Here is an 18,602-nt window from a genome sequence, read left to right as displayed (position 1 = left end):
TGGATATTTTCAGGGTCAAGAATCCATTCACAGGCATATTGTTGTCTGAAATGTTGGAGCTCCTCTTGTGGAAAAAAAATAATATTTCATGGTATGGGATAAAATAACATTTGCATCAATGTAAATAATTTGAAGGTTAGGCTACTAATAGAGGAGTAAGGGGGCATGGTTTTCCCATTAAATCTTTTAAGTGCTTCCCACTTTTCAAGATAGTTTAACACCAAAATGCCACAATCATGCCTGAATATAAGGAACACAATATTAATACACATAAATAGATTAATCTAACATGGAAGTTTGATTATTGAACTTGTTATCCTTACAAATTTGGTTGCTTAGGAAGATCATGAACGACGAGTTCAAAGAATGCTTTGTCCATCGTAAATGACTGGGAAAACAACTGAACAAAACTAAAATTAAACACAACAACACATTACAAATTAAGTAAATTCAAAACCAAAAAATGTGGGAAACTCACAATATGTGTTGTTAATATTTCCTCATGTGATACCAAACCATGTGGTAGGTAATGCCGATAGTCATCCAAAGTCCATACATGTCTATTTAATTTTCTCTTATTACAATCGAGAATCGCAGCATTTTGCAAAATAAGGTCTACACAAGTCAGATCTACACTAACATTTCCAACACACAGATTAAAGGATTTCACTTACCGTAAACAAAGAACTGAATATTACTCTATTTACTCGACCAATCAATTTTTTCTCTTTGTACATGTAATTGTTGGCTGCAAACAAAGCAAACTAAACACAACAAGAATAATAATTTTATTCCATGACTTTCAAATTAAGATTCAAAGTTGATTGTTTTAGTTGGCAGAAGTTACCATGTTATCAATCCAGCCACGAGGACGAAATCCATGACACTCGATGCTTCTGAATAATTTCCCATTGATTTCAGCATAAACAAACCTAAAAAAAATAACAAAATTTCAATTGTCACACTTAAATTAATGATAACTCTAATAACAACAACACATCATGGATTTGCTAGGGAAAATTTGGATTACATACCCTCCCCATTCAGCAGCAGTGGCATCCTTGTACAATTGACTCATATCTATAACCATGGTATTGGTTTGACCTTCAATGTAAGGGACAATGGCCAAGCACTCAGAGTTTGAACGTTCTTTAATATTAATGGTGTTTTCCTCACTTTCACTAGAATGATCCAGCTCTATACACTACTCAACTTGGGCAAAGGCATGTGCCAATGAAGGAGAATTGTCACCTTCCTCACACTCATTTTACTGTGAAGAAGAACCCAAACCTAAATTTAAAATATTTTGTTCACCATGATAATGGTCAGATTCAACTCCTATTCTCAAATCATCATGGATATTCTTTTCTTCTGCCTCTTGACATTGCTTTTGGTGAGAAGGAGAACCCCCAACTTCAGTAAAATCATTTCCTTCATGACCACATGCCTGTGAAGGAGAAGCATGAGCTTCCTCACACTCATTCTACTGCGAACCAAAACCCACAATTGAATTTAAATTTTTTCTTCAACATCACAAGGGTCCGCTTCAACTGTTGTTGTCAAATCACCATGGACGTTCTTTTCTTCTACTTGTTCACACTGATTTTTTTCAAAAGGATAACCCCCGACTTTATTAAGATCATTGCCTTCAGGAGCAGGAGGGTCAGCCTGCAAGTTCTTGATTTCAGCCTTCATCTTCATAATAAGCCTCTCATGCGTTTCGAATTTCTCTTGTAAAGCCGCATTTTCTGCAGAACGAGCATCACCGCCATTGTAAGAAAATTTAGAAGTGCCTTCATCCTGAATCTGGAGTGCACTTGCAACAATTGGATTCTTCTTGTCATCCTCACTTGGGACCAATCACACACACCCTACGATAAATAAAAAAAAAATTCAAAGTAGTTCATTTTTAATCAATTTAAAATATTCTTATAGAACATTTTAATACATTTAATTTTACTTTTAGTTAATTCAATTATACATAATTATCAATTATGATTTATATCAATCACTTTATCAAGAATTAGAACCTTATTGCCTAAGACATTAAAATACCCACTTATATAGCTTTAGATGAATGGTCTTCAAACATTATCTCTACTTCAAGCCCTTACATATTGGATTCATCATATCCCTTTAAAAAATCTTTCTAAGATCAACATAATCATGTGAATAATAAGTTACACACAGATAATACTAGTTAGATCATTGTGAAGCATAAACCTAATTTAGCATAAATATTGTTAAAATGCATATATGAGCAGTTTATTTTGTATTATCTTTTTTTCTTATCTCACTTGCATATTTATAATTTTAATTTTATCTACTAACCACTTTCTATTCTTTCTTTTTTTTCTTTTTCTTTTCAACTAAATCACTACAAAAAGATCTATTTTTTATTAACAGTTTCCTTTTAGCGATTAAATAAAACGCTACAAATATTTACATTTTGTTAGTTTTATTTAATTGTCAGAAATTTTTACATTATTTTAAATTATATAATTTAAATTTAAATTTTCTATATTGAAATCTTTATCGTTTAGAACTATTGGTTGGGAAACGTGGCTGAAGGTGCTATCTTCGAACTTGTTGACTAATATGACCATCGAGTATGTCATTGGAGCTTCCCATCTTCGCATATAATGGAGCTTCCCATCTTCTCTATTTCTCTAACCCTAAACATTTCGATTACCTTATAAGTTTGCTTCGTTTGTTTTCATCCTTTTAGCATCATCTAGTTTTAATTGAAATTTTTGTCGTTGCTGAAGGAAGAGTTACAGAAGACCGATCTGGAATTGGAATTGGCATCGTACCAGGATAAGATCAAAGAGAATCAGTAGAAGATTATGCTCAAGAAGAAGTTGAGGTAGCAAACTATGTTCTTCATTTATTTAATTTGGATCTTATATCGGAGATTTCTAGAGTTTGAATACTGAATATTGTGGAATCCGATGGAAGGTGTTATTGATCTTTTCGCATTCTTCTTGGGTTATTATGTTGTAATTCTTGGCAATTTCAGTTACCAGAGGCACCTGATACATCGGGGGTTTGTTCACTTCTATAATCTTTTCTACATTCGTATTTCAATAGAATTTCTCTGTTATTGCCAATTTAATTTTTTATTCTGTTGGCAATTAGGTATTCAATAACAGAGGAATTGGCAGAATTTAGGGCATTTGTGCATATATGTGCTTGTAACCAACAAGATATTGATAAACGTGACCGACGCAGAATTTAATGAAAAAATGTTGCTTCCATCTTTGACAGGAACCTCAACATTCTGGTACGACTCTCTTAGATTAAACTTTGACAAACTTATACCAGTATGTGTCTGCATAATATGCAGAACATATATCATGACATTTATTCATTTGGGAAAGCTCTGACTACATAATTGATGGTAGAAAGAGAATGATATTTCTAATTACAAAACTTTGGTATAAGAGTAACTATTGAGTACTGTTAATGCATGTTTAAAGGGATGGAAAATAATTTGTATTAAGATCTCTTTCAATTTATTCGAGGCTCCACTATCGGTCTTCTAAATTTCATGTTGTATGGTACCTCAATTCTCTTTTTCTTTTTCTGGTTTCAATTTTCCCCTAGCTTGAATTACTTGTTAAATGGTTTTTTGTAGATAAACAATGCTGGAACAAGCACACTTAAGAACCTAGTAGATTATACTGTAGAAGATTGAAGTAATATAATGGGAACTAATTTTGAGTCTAGTTTCCACCTATGTCAACTAGCACATCCATTTCTCAAAGCATCTGAATATGGGAGCGTAATATTTATATCCTTCATTGGAGGTCTTAAAGCTTTGCCTTTTATATCTATTTATACATCCTCTAAAGGTATATCATCCCTTTAAAGGTAATAACAAGTGGTGCAATTGACAGGAATATTCTTCAAAGTAAATGTTAGTGAAGTTACTTGAACTCCTTTATGATGCTCACATCTTCCTATCCTTCATTGTTAGTATATAAAACCATTCCGTATACTGGTTTTATCAAACACAATCTCCTTCATCTAAGATTAATGCTCTTATCCCTCATGGATTTTCAAATAGGAGTGATTCTGACAACTCTCATAGTGGGTTCAATAAATTCAGTTACTGGACAAGTTAACACTTTTTGCACAACCTCTATGATGAGCAGTTTCACACCATGCACCAACATCATCACAGGAAGCACTAATTATAATGGTTCAAAGCCACCAAGTAGGTGTTGTGATTCAATGAGGTCTTTGATGAGCACCAACGTCAATTGTGCTTACTTTCTATTCTCTACCAATGCTCCATTTTTCCAACTAACCCTTCACCATTGCCCTCTCATTTTCACAAGCATGCAACATTAATGGACTTCCTTTGCAATGCAAAAGTTTGCATCTGTTACACTCACAAGCTTTAACATTCCCATTTTCATTTCTGATAATCAAATTAGATTTCTAATAGTGTTTTTTTTTTCGAAGGGTACATTGCAACTTCTGGTTCTCCTTTACCAGCTCCAAGTATTTTGCATTTGGAAAACTAAATGATTAAATTTTTGGGCAAGAGGTTATTCTTTTTTTTTATCATCATGAATGAAGAACGCTATGTCCTTGAGGTATTTTAGATTGGTTAGTATTTTAATTTTTTAGGTAGTTTTTGTAAATTGAGTTGCTTCTTAGTTAGATTTTACCATTTTAAACTTCTTAGGATAGTCTCAGTATAATTTCTTAGGTTGGTTTAGTGTAATTGCAACTTCTTAGTCATTCTAGTAAAGTTTGAGGTTTAAGAAGTGAATTTTAGAAATCTTGTTAGAAGTTAATTTTTGAGTAAATTTTTTGTCATTCTTAGTGCATTAGAACTTGTGTAGACAATTTAAAGTTTAAAAAGTATTTTAAACATTTTTTTTGTAATTTTTAATAGAAATATAATATATATATATATATATATATATATATATTGTGGAAGATTTTAATTGTCAAAATATGATATATTTGGTGGCAATTTTTAATCGTAAAAAATTATATATTTTGTGGCGATTTTTAACTATAAAAAATGATATATTTTGTGATATTTTTTAACCATAAAAAAGGATATATTTTTGTAGCGGTTTTTAACCATAAAAAATGATATATTTTGTAGCGGTTTTTAACCGTTAAAAATGATATATTTTGTCACAGTTTTTAATCATCAAAATATAATAAAATATCATAAAATAAAAGTAAATTTTGTAGCGGTTTTAAACCGCTACTATCCTTTTTTTGCTTTTCTGACAGCAATACCAGCGATTAAATTTTTTTTGTCACAAACTATTTTTTATATGTGTAATTCTAACGATTTTTTAAATCATTAGAAATTTCATTTATGATAGTTTTTAACCACTAAAACTTGTAATTTTAACAGTCACAAATATTCATTTTTCTTGTAGTGAATGATGTTTCAAGTGTTCCTAATAATCCAACAGAAGGTAGAGAACCATTTGCAGCTAACAACCCTTAATTTAATTTTTTTTGTATTTCTTAAAAAATAGGTACAATATTACTTCTATTTTGTTTGAGATAAAAATTTGTGTTTGTATAAATATTTGAATTATGAATCTTTTAACTATATTATGTTATTTTTATTTACTCATAGTCAATCTTACTCATCCGTGTTGAATTTTATATAATTCATGACAAAGAGATAAATTATCATTTATATATTATATTAAATTGAAAATTTATTTTATGAAAAAGTAAGTTTTCATTTTAATTATTATAAATAATTAAATTACTAACCCTCAAACATTTTCCTAATCAAATAAAATAACATTACTTTAAAATCTTCCACTAAAAACATATGTTTATAATAATGATTAACGATATAGATTTATAGTCGCTATTCAACAAATTTCTATATTTTTTGTAAAATATGTTGTACTTTTTCGATAACACAACCATTACACTTAGAAGCATGGGAATATTTCATAACAACATGGGGAAAATATTTTTGTGAAATTATATCACTCCTGAGTAAATGAGAGACTACATAACTTTCAAATACCTTACAAATTTATCTATTTTCATTTGAGTTCCTATTAAATTTTTTATATTTATTGAGTATAAAAAATTTTATCCTTTTCAATTGAGTCTAGGGATGGCAACAGGGTGGGGACGGATTTCGTTATGCCATATCTATCCTCGTAAAAAAAATTCATCCAATCCCCATACTCAAATCCAACGGGTATCAAACTTTTGTCTCATTCTCATCCTCACCGAGTAACAAATATAATCTCGTACCCATACTCATACTCGTTTTCTTACTACTTCAATATTAATCTTAATTAATTTTTATAAAATAATAAAAAAATTACGGTAAAGGAAACATAATATTATCAAATATTCAATATTAGGAGAATGGTTGTTTCTTTGATATCAAATACTTTAAAATAAATTATAATTGTTTACCTTTTAAATTAGAATACCCCATAAAATTTCATGAAAACCAAAACATTTATTAAATTTGCAAACATTAATAAAACCTAGTATATAAAATTTAAAAATATTTTAAAAAATATATAAAAGAAAAACAAATATTCAAATTACAATATACTTTAAATGTTTGTTTATTTCAATTTTTTAAATTCTAATGAATCTCCTTTTTATGCACCAATAAAAGTTATAATACATTACTTGATCAAAATAACGCAAAAAACAAATAATAAACATAATAATAAAATTTTGACATATATCTTGTATCTTTTGAACTTGGATGGTGATAAAAAAATATTCATGGCAATTATATTAAATTTTTATATTGTAGTAAATAAAAGTTATTTATACAATTATACTGAAAAAAATTAAAGTATGATTAATAAAGAGTTAGAAAATAAAAAATAATTATATTAAATATATCGAAATAGTATTCTACATGATGAAAATAAATAACAAATAAAAATATTAAAAAATTAACAAATATGTGTCTTAAAAACAATTTCAGAGATTATTGAAAGAAATCGCACAAAGAAAAACCAATGTATAATGAAGGGTATGATAAGATAAAAAAATAGCTTAGAGATCTAAGCAAACATTTCAAATATCAACATATATACTATATGGTTGAGAAAGAATGAAAATTGTTTTAGCAAAACAAAAGAGTTCTTCAAATGAAATAAAAATGAATAATAATAAGTAAGGATTTTTTTTTTATATTACCTAGTAAATGAAAGTTTTAGACTATCAAACACTTAAAATGAGAGTATTAAACATTATCATGTGAAAGAAAAATATATACAATAAATAAAAATATTAAAAAATAATAGAAATATTCAAATGTAAGACATAAAAAAATTTTAATTGACATACATCATTTTGACACAATTACATAAAGGTTATGATAAGATGAAAAATATATTGTAGATGCGAATGAGTTTCATGACAAACCAAATAATTAGAAGAAATAAAATATAGAACCAAATGATTTCTTAATTAATCGTGAATATTTTAATAATTTAAACGGAGATAGATATAATGGTCGGAATATGTACATCCCCATATCCAATTGAAAAAGTAGGAGATTCCTTATACTCATACCTAGTCAATGCGGAGATTTCTTGTCAAAACGGGAACGGGTTCAAACAATATCCACGGGGGGACGAATTTATTTATCATCTCTAATTGAGTCATTGTCGTTTGATGTTTTAGTTAATTGAGTGACGTGACTGTTACGTTATCTCGTCATCCTACTTACTTGTATCCACAGTTAAAATAATAAGAAATGACAGATTTTGTGGTTAGAATAAAACAATTTGTGATTAATGTAAAATGACTATTTTAATAGTTTTATATTAACCGCAAAAACCTCACATTTCTTAACGTGTGGAGACAAGGAACAAAGATGAAGAGGTAAAATGTCACTCAATTAAAAGAAAACGTGGACTCAGTTAAAAAATATAAAACTTTTGAGTACTCAATAAATAAAAATAATTAATACAAATTTAATTCAAAATATCCAAATTTATCAAAGACAACGTAATTAAGCCTACAAACTTTTATACCATTAGGTTTTTACAAAACTTTTATTTTTATTTTAAATATTGTTTAAATCTATTAAGGTATGTGTTATATACATATGTACTTGTATTACATTAGTCAAATTCTCAGGTCTTTGTGTCAATATAATCTAATAATGTATTGTTTGCAGGATTAGGATTACAGCAAAACAACACAAATTTAAAATAAAAATGCACATAAGCCGATAGTTTGGGCAATAATTGTCATTGTTTTGGGTTTTATAATGACAGTTTAGGGTAGAAATGTCATTGACATGGAGAATAAAGATTTTCAATTTTTTATTTCAACAATAGTTTTCTATATGTCTGTCATTATAAAATTCAATATAGTAACTATGACAATTTTATACAAATTCATCATTAAAACACCATTTATAAACAACGATCTCGTTGAACGATCCAAGTTACAATGACATTTTTCTTAACGAAGACGTAATACTCATTTTTAAAATCCTTTTATAACTATTATTAAAAATCTAGTACACATTAGTTTCCTTATGAATCACCACCACCTCAAAAGAAAACATAAAAGGTACAATTGAATTTAATGGTACATTTCAAGGAATAAGAATTAGTTATCTCTTTCGGAAACAAGCGTATCCATGTAAATACAAATAAAAATATATATTTAAATTTAATGAGGATTAAAGACATACTACCTCTCACATCTTATTTAAATAAAATAAATATATTAAATAAAGCATCACATAAATATCATATAAAAGAGCACATGACATGAAGTATACAGATACTAACTATTATAGTTATCCATAATATACTGGGAAGGAAAGTTAAGGCACAAAACAATGTCAACAAACATAACAATTAAGTTAATAGTTTCCCAGAAGGGTCGCTCATAAAGCACATAATTACAAAACAATAAGTGTTCTTCAAAAACACCAGGTTTTCTCCACTATTCATGCATGCAAAAATAAGAAATTCTACCAAAATAACACAATTTATTTTCATACCATCAAACGCACCACACAGTCATCAAGAGTACAAAATAGAACCAGAAACAAGCAAAATAATTTAAAACACGCAAATCCCTAACTTCCCTTACCTTGAATGGTGCTAAACTTTAAGGGGACTCTTGGTGGAGGAGAACCAGGACCAGAAACAACTTAAGGAGCTGAAAACAGACATATGAGCACGAAAAAAAAAAACTAAGACTTTGATAGAGATTAATGTAGGACCAGAGCTTAGGAGCTGAGAACGAAAAGAAACAAGGGAGGGGATCAACTTACGTGGTAGAAAGAGTGTTTGACTAGTTGAAAGGGGGAACTTGTTCAAGCCCTAGCAGAGCTTTCTGCTTCAGCACAGGAGGGGAACAGTTTCTGTAAAATGAGGCAAAATGAAATGGTAAGTGGCTAGAAGAGGTCTTGGTGACCCTATGGGTTGGCCTTGGGCTCTCGTAAAGGCCAGGCCTAAACCTTTTTAGAGCAGAAAAATAAAGGCTTACAATATCTCCCCAACAACAAAAGTTTTCGACCTCAAAAATTAATACTTACTAGAAAACAGATGTGGATATGACTTCCTCATATCCTCCTCTAGCTCCCATGTAGAGTCAACTGTCCTCCGGTCCCAGATGACTTTGACAAGACTAATGGTTTTTCCCTTGAACTCCTTAACCTTGTTATCCTCCAAACCAACTGGTTGTACCTCCACTGTGAGATCCTCCCTAACTTGCACTTCCTTGGCCTCTAATACGTGAAATGGGTCAGAGACATACTTCCTCAATTGGGAGACGTGAAACACTGGATGAAGATTAGCCAACTGAGCAGGTAAAGCAATCTCATAAGCCACAAGCCCTATCCTTCTCAAAATCTAATACGAACCCAAGAACTTAGGAGAAAGCTTTCTTAAGCGGATAGCCCTTCCCACACCAATGGTTCGGGTCACCCTCAAGAACACATGATCCCCAGCCGCGAACTCTAAGGGCCTCATTCTCCAATCTGTATATGCTTTCTTCCTATTCTGATATGCTTGCATCCTATCTCTCACCAATTGCACCTTCTCGGTAGTTTGTTTCAACAACTCAGGCCCAACCAACATTGATTCCCCATCTTGGTACCAACACAAAGGAGTTCTACATCTCCTCCCATACAAGGCTCCGTATGGCGTCATCCCAATACTCGCCTGATAGTTGTTCTTATAGGTGAAATCCACCAGCGATAACACCTCATCCCAACTACCGAGATTATCCAAGATGCACGTTCTCAACAAGTCCTCCAAGGATTGGATCAGCCGCTCTAACTGCCCATCAGTTTGAGGATGGTAACCGGAACTCATCCTTAACCTGCATCCCAAAGCATGTTGCAGTGTCTGCCAGAACCAAGAGGTGAAGCGCGGGTCTTGGTCAGACACTATGCTACTGGGCATCCCATGCTGCCTCACAACTCCTTGACGTACAGTTGAGCCAACTTCACCATAGATATCCTCATATTCACTACCAAGAAGTGAGCACTCTTGGTCAACTGGTCTACCACAACCCATATTGCATCATAACCTCTCAAGGTTCATGGCAAATGGGTAACAAAGTTTATAGCTATGTTATCCCATTTCCACACGGTGATATCCAAGGGTTGTAGTGTCTCACTGGGTCTCTGATGTTCAACCTTCACCTTTTGACAAGTCAAACAAGCGAATAGAAATTGTGCCACATCCTTCTTCATACAAAACTTTATTTTTCTTTCTACTCAAAGCATTAGCTACCACATTTGCTTTCCTGGGGTGGTATAGAAGTTTGAAGTCATAATCCTTCAAGAACTTTATCCACCTCCTTTGCCTCATGTTCAGTTCCTTCTGATCAAAAAGATACTTAAGGCTTTTGTGATCACTGAACACACGGAACTATGCACCACACAAATAGTGCCTCCAGATTTTCAAAGCAAACACCACCGCCGCCAATTCTAGATCATGGGTGGGGTAGTTCTTCTCATGGACTTTCAGTTGCCTTGAAGCATATGCTACTACCTTCCTTTCTTGCATTAACACACAACCCAATCCCTGATGAGAGGCATCATAGTAAACCTCAAAGGGTTTACTAACATCGAGGATAACCAACACTAGGGCACTAATCAACCTTTGATTAAGCTCTCAAAAGCTTTCCTCAAACTTGTCAGTCCAAGCAAAAGGTTGGTCCTTCCTGGTAAGCTAGGTCAAAGGCACCACTATCTTGGTGAATCCTTCTATGAATCTTCTATAGTATCCAGCCAAACCCATGAAGCTTCTGACCTCCGTCATTGACTTGGGACATTCCCACTTTATCACCGCTTCCACCTTAGTTGGATCCACTGTTATGCCCTGAGCCGATATCACATGCCCCAAGAATTGTATTTCTTTCATTTAGAAATCACATTTAGACAACTTGGCATACAACTACTTCTCCCTCAAAATCCCAAGCACTATCCTCAGGTGCTCGTCATGCTCCTCATGAGTTCTATATTAGATGATTATGTCGTCTAAGAAGACCACGACAAACTTATCTAAAAATGGCCTAAAGATTATGTTCATGTAGTCCATGAATAAGGCTGGAGCATTGGTCACACCGAAAGACAAAACCACATACTCATAATGCCCATATCTGGATCTAAAGGCAACCTTCTGGACATCCTCCGCCTTCACCAAGATCTGGTGATAACCTGACCCCAGATCGATCTTGGAGAACATTAACGCCACATGCAATTGATCCATCATATCATCTATCCTCGAAAGGGGATATTTGTTCTTGATAGTCAGCTTGTTCAACTACCTATAGTCCACACACAGACGTGAGCTACCATCCTTTTTCTTGACCAACAACATTGGAGCTCCCCACGGCGAAGCACTAGGCCGTATAAACTATTTCTCAAGCAACTCCTCTATCTGCTTCTTAAGTTCCACCAATTTCGTCGGAGCCATGCGATAAGGAGCTATCGATACTGGACCCGCTCCTGGTACTAGATCAATGGAGAAGTCAACTTCTCTTCTCGGAGGTAACCCTAGTACTTCCTCTGGAAACACCTCCTCAAACTCACGCACCAATGGTATCACTGATATCCCCCCATCTTTCTCAACCTCCAACTATGCAAAGATCATGAAGCATTACGCACCATCCCAAATCTCCTTCAAAACACCATAAGAAGAACAAATCAAGCTCCTTTGAGTTAGAGAACAACAACCTCTTCTCCTGGCAGTCTATAAGAATGCGATTGGTAGAGAGCCAATCCATTTCCAAGGTCACATCCAAGCCTTGTAGAGGCAGGCATATCAGAATAACTTTGAACATGTGTCCCTCTACCTCCACAAGACACCTAGCACACAAGGACGATATCCTGACCAACCCAGATGTCGGAGTAGATACCACAAGACCAAACTGCAACTCACACACCAGCAGACCCAACTCTTGCACACAAGATTTTGGCACAAAGGAGTGTGTTGCTAAAGAATCAAACAGCACACAACAATTCTTTTCAGCTAACACACAACAACCAATCATTAGATTACTTGAGCCTACTACCTCAGTCTTGGTCATAATGTACACTTTGTTCGTCGCTTTAGGCCTATTGCCTCCTCTCCTCTACCAAGTCTGAACCGGAGTCTGAACCGGGGGCCTCGCCATAGTCCCTCTAGAGGAGGGACAAGCCTTGATGAAATGTCCCATCTTCTCACAACCATGACACCTTCGTGTACCAGCCAACTGCGGACATGCACTCCTCAGATGTGGTCCATTACACTAAAAGCACCTAGGTACTAATGATTGTTGAGATGTGAACTCCATAGCCATCTGAGGTTGCGGCCTAGTATAAGGTTTCTTCCTCTCCTCTACTCTAGGTCTGGACCCAGACGATCCACTGACCTTTTGCTGTTGCTGACTTTGCTAAGCCTCCACCTCAGCCTTCATCCGCTCCATAACTCGAGCTCTCTCCTCTAGAGCTACAAAGTCCTTGATGGAGAGCGGTGCCACCATCAATCTGATATCTCCTCGAAGGTCGTTCTCAAACTTCTTGCATTGCCACTCCTCATCTAGTGGCATGGTGTAGAAGCGCCCCAAATGCTTGAACCTTTCGACGTACTCGGCCATTGACTTGTCTCCCTCAGTCGACTGAAGGAACTCTATGTCCTTTGCATATCTCACACTATCAGGGAAGTACTCAAACAGAAACTTCCTATTGAATGCCTCCCAAGTAATCTGCTCATGTTTCTCTTCCATGACCAACCTCATGCTGGCCCACTAATACTCAGCCTCCCTTGTGAGCAGGTAGACAATGCAAGCAAGTCTACTCTCTTTTGGGCACCTCTTGGCATCAAAGATACGCTCCATGTCTTTCATCCAATGGTCCGCCTGATCAAGACTTGTTTTGCCATCAAACTTGGTTGGTTGATGCTTCAAGAAATCCTCCAAGCTCCATTCAGGAGGTGGAGGTTGGGGGTAAGGACCGTACACTATAACACCAGCCATGTTCTCCTCCAACTAACGGAGGGTCTCTATATGTTACCTCTGAGCACCCTCAGAAGCCAACCTTGCAGCCTCCATCTACTGCATCACCATCTATTATTGCTCCATAGATGCTTTCTAACACTGCATGAAAGCCTCGTGCTGCTGCATCATAACATTACTTTGTTGGGTCAAGGCTACAGCCATAACCTCGATTGCCCTAGCCAGATCGGACGCATCACCCTGAGGGGGTGGAGGAGCTATGCGAGAAGTGTCATATCATTGGACACATAGGAAAAACCATCGGTCAAACTTTGTTAGACTAGAAACTTAGCTAACAAAACACTAGGAAGACACAACGAAAGCTAAGCAAGCACACAAGCCTACAAATTCTAAGGAACGAAGGCTCTGATACCATAAAAATGTGACATCCCATTTAAATAGAATAAATCTACTAAATAAAGCATTACATAAATATCATATAAAAGAGCACACAACATGAAGTATACAGGTACTAACTATTACAGTTATCTATAATATACTGGGAATGAAAGTTAAGGCACAAAACAATGGCCAAAAGCATAACAATTAAGTTAATAGTTTCCCTGAAGGGTCACTTATAAAGCACATAATTACAAAACAATAAGTGTTCCTCAAAAGGAGCTCAAGAATGAGCCAACACCAACTCCTGACCATCTAAACCGCAACATTCCCATCATCCTGATGATCAATAGGGGTTCCCACATTTGCTCACACCAAATAAATTTCGTGATCATTGCAAAAAGGAAAGCCAAACACACAAAATAGACACCAAACAATAGGGTAAGCTAGAGTATAATACTTTTGATCATGGTATTAAGCAAGTAAATATTCAAATCAGGTTATAAACATACAAAGCAGTAGGCACCCAAATCATACGATGGCAAACATATGCAAGACCTCTCTGACTCGATTATCCAGATCATACTCTTGATATAGAATTCTAAAAGAAGTATGCACCTGTGTTGGTTTCTAAACTTTGAAGTGTTTAGACACAAGGGGTTATCACCCAAACACACACAAGGTTAATCCTCTAATGTCTTAGGCCCAATACGTCCCAAGCCCAATACGTCCCAAGACTAGGACCTACTATCACTCTCACCACATAAATCATTATGCTCTATGTGAGTGTGAACGATTATTAGAGTTCAGGATACCTTCCTTTGTCTAGACATCTCATATATCAAGGTATACACTAACCACACCATCTCCAAGAGTTTCCCTTGAAACTCTTTTACCAACAAAATCCACATGCTATCTCAAGCATTCAATTCTCATGCCAATCCACTACCAACCAAACAATTCATGTTTTCCATTTCATACTCAATATAATAAAATCTCATTCTCATTTAATCTCATACAACATACATGACATCATACTTCATGCATTTACGGTACAACATTCTATCATGCAGGCAAACAACCACATTAGGGAAGAAAATAGAACTAGAGCATGATCCTACACCAGTCTCGCTTAGGCTAGAAGTCCTCACTCAGGCGAGAGAGATTCTCTCGCTTTTGCAAGCCTTTTTTGCCTAGGTGAGAGCTCGAGCAGTGGAACAATGAGGTTCATACGAATTCTTGTTTAGGTGAGACCTCCTTGCTTGAGCGAGATTACTCATGCTCAAAACGAAGGCTCATCGCCTGAGCGACATAAGAAGCAGAACCTAGGTAAAAACTCTGATACTCTCGCTTAGGCGAGACTTGCTCGCTAGGCAAAAACACCAGGTTTTCTCCACTATTCACGCGTGCAAAAATCAGAAATTCTACCAAAATAACACACAATTTATTTTCATACCATCAAACGCACCACACAGTCATCAAGAGTACAAAATAGAACCAAAAACAAGCAAAATAATTTAAAACACGCAAATCCCTAACTTCCCTTACCTTGAATGGTGCTAAACTTTAAGGGGACTCTTGGTGGAGGAGAACCAGGACCAGAAACAACTTAAGGAGATGAAAAGAAACATATGAGCACGAAAAAAAAAACTAAGACTTTGATAGAGATAAATGTAAGACCAGAGCTTAGGAGCTGAGAACAAAAAGAAACAAGGGGAAGGGATCAACTTACATGGTAGAAAGAGCGTTTGACTAGTTGAAAGGGGGAACTTGTTCAAGCTCTAGTAGAGCTTTCTACTTCACCACAAGAGGGGAACAGTTTCTATAAAATGAGGCAAAATAAAATGGTAAGTGGCTGGAAGAGGTCTTGGGATCCCTAATGGGCTGGCCTTGGTCCCTCGAAATGCCAGACCCAAACTTTTTCAGAGCAGAACAAAAAACGCTTACACACCTATAATATTTCTTCTACACCTCTAAAGATTTTCGGTGTTTCATTTATGTCCTTTGAAAAATTAAATTAAAAATAAAAAATGGATAGATAAGAGGAATAATTAAACAATAATTAAGTTTCAGAGAGATTGGTGGTTGGTTAATCAAACGAATTAAATTATGATAAATGTTATATATGAAGTTCACATGTGTAATTATAACTCTTCCAAGAGTGGACATCCATATATGAAGTTCACATGTCGACTTCCGGTTATTAGAATGCTCCGGAAGTGATTTTGTGGTGTGTTAGTTATTTTCCGAAATTGGTGTATGGTGTGTTAATTATTTTCCGGAAATGGTGGTGACCAGATATAGACTTCCGTTGCATTGTTCTTCTCTCCGAAAATCCACTTTCGACTTATTCACTTCCGTTGCACACTTTTTCTCTTAAATGGTATCTACCTTTTAGTGTTTTAGTGTTATGCTTTATTTATACTTTATTTTTCTTTTAATATTTAGTTATGCTTTATTTTTAATTTTATTTATGTTTTATACTTTTTTTCATATTTTAATTTTATTTTTATATTTTTTATTGTTTATTTTTTTAATCGGTATTCTTTTACGTTTTGTATTTATTTATGCTTTAATTATTTTTTATTTATGTTTTATGTTTATTTTTTTTGCATGAATATTTATATTTTTTTATACTTTTTATGTTTATGTTTTTTTTTGCATGAATATCTTTAATTTTTGTTATTGCTTAATTTTTTTTGCTTTAATTTGTATTTTTTACGGTTTATTATTTATGCTTTATTTTTTGATGTATTTATGTTATATATTTATTTTATTGCTCAATGAATATTTTTATTTTCTATTTTCTGTTTTTTATTTTTTTATTTTTATTTAGTTAGAATTAGTATTTTTTTACAGTTTACTATATATATTTTATTTTATTTATTTATGTTTTAGATTTATTTTATTAAAATAATTGCAAATGAAAATTACTACAAATTAAAATAACTACAAATAAAATAATTACAAATTAAAATAGTTACAAATTAAAATAATTACGAATTAAAATAATTACGAGTTAAAATAATTAGAAATTAAAATAATTACAAATTAAAATAATTACAAATTAAAATAATTATAAATTAAAATAATTATAAATTAAAATAATTACAAACTAAAATTATTACAAATTAAAATAATTATAAATTAAAATAATTACAAATTATAATTATTACAAATTAAAATTAATTATAATTTTAAATTTAAACATAAAAACACTAAAAAAATTAACATAAAAACTAAAAAAGATATATAAAAAAATTAATTAAAAAGTATAAAAAAAAACAAAACTAGAAGTTGACTTTCAGACATTCACTTTACTGGAAGTCCACTTCTAGAATTCAACAACGGACACTAATCCTATCTTACGAAAGTCGACTTTAGAAAATCCACGTCATCGGAAATAAACTTTTCAGAAAATTACCACACTTTCAGAAATATCAAACATAAAAATAAAAAAAAAAAATAACATAAAAACTAAAAAATAGAAACTAAAATCTAAAATAAATTACCACCACTTATGGAAGTTGTAAAAATATATAAGCGGAAGTCAAATTCTCGAGTTCAGAAATTTTTTTCACACCCTTGGTTTTCGAAGAAAAAAAAACACTACGGAAGTTCACTTTCGTAGTATCTATTAATGTTTCTCCTACAGAAGTCTAATTCCGTTGTTTTACTTTGCCATGGAAGTCCATTTCTTGAGAACAAACCAAACATAAAAAGTACAGTAAAAAGGTAGAGGAATGTTACCTGGTGTTTGTTGACGAAGGAGAAGAAGAAGAGAGCAAGATGGGGAAGAGAAGTCGTGAAAGTGAAGGAGAGGGAAGGAAGAGAGAGAGAGGGAGGAGTGGAGGTTGGGATGACAGCTAGGTCAAAATGTGTGGAAAAGTGGGTAATTAGTTCTCATTAAGTAAGAGAGAGTAAGGTTTTGAAAAAATTAAATGTACTGGTCAAAGTCATAGGGTCAATTGTGAAATTTCACAAATACTTGGAGGTGCAGAAAAGATATTGGGAGTGCAGGAAGAAAACCCCTACGTTTTTTGTACAATGTTTCTCTCTGTTAATTCTACAAGATCTTACAAGCACACCTTCTATCACTTTCACCGCACAACAAATAAGTGAATTCGTGAGTAATCCTACTCGTGTGCATTTTATGTATAAAATGTCATTAGTATTTCAATATCTAAAGAAGTATAAAAATACAACTTCTTTTCAATATTTCCGTTTTAGTATAAAGGATTATCATATGATAAAAGGAGAGAAGAAATATAACACTTATAAAATATTTTGGGACTCATTTCTCATAAAAATATCTTGGTATAATAGATTATGTCTCACTTACTAATCCATGAAGAATGGTTTATCATGTCCACGAACACTTTTACAAGACAAAGTTATAAACTAAAATTAATTTATTTGCAAATTATTTTTTTAACATTATTTCACAATAACTAGAAAGTTATATTTTTTTACTATGTATGAACCAATGAGTTTATGAAAAAGATTCTTCAGTTACTTTTATCTCTATTAAGTTTTTATGAAAAAACTTACTCACAGATACACAGCCTTATGTTTATCCTTTTATTTATTAATTTATATAATAATAATTTTCTTACAAACATTTGAATCATTGATAAAAAAAAAAAAAAAGATAACATGCTTATATAAGAAAAATCAGGATCTAAAACTATGATACTCATTTGGTAGTTTAATAGTATTATACGTTAGTGTCAAGAAATTCAAAGTGCCGTGTTTGGAATCGATGG

The 18,602-nt window shown here is 33.2% G+C and overlaps 1 long non-coding RNA gene across 2 annotated transcripts; it reads left to right on the top strand.

The window, feature by feature from the left end:
• The first annotated feature begins 2,615 nt into the window (after positions 1-2,615).
• On the top strand, positions 2,616-3,518 carry LOC114193271 (uncharacterized). Of its 2 annotated transcripts, XR_003606247.2 has the most exons (3): positions 2,616-2,866; positions 2,959-3,046; positions 3,139-3,518. It is a non-coding gene; the product is annotated as an uncharacterized LOC114193271 (long non-coding RNA). The 2 variants fall into 2 exon arrangements; XR_003606246.2 differs by having other exon boundaries at positions 2,616-3,046.
• Positions 3,519-18,602: the final 15,084 nt, after the last annotated feature.

The sequence above is a fragment of the Vigna unguiculata genome, chromosome 8 (genome assembly GCF_037176805.1).
Source record: "Vigna unguiculata cultivar grain cowpea cultivar isolate G323 ecotype 2 chromosome 8, ASM3717680v1, whole genome shotgun sequence".
NCBI classification, from domain to species: domain Eukaryota; kingdom Viridiplantae; phylum Streptophyta; class Magnoliopsida; order Fabales; family Fabaceae; genus Vigna; species Vigna unguiculata.
Note: the sequence above shows the minus strand (reverse complement) of the source record. Positions and strands in the feature narration are given on the sequence as shown.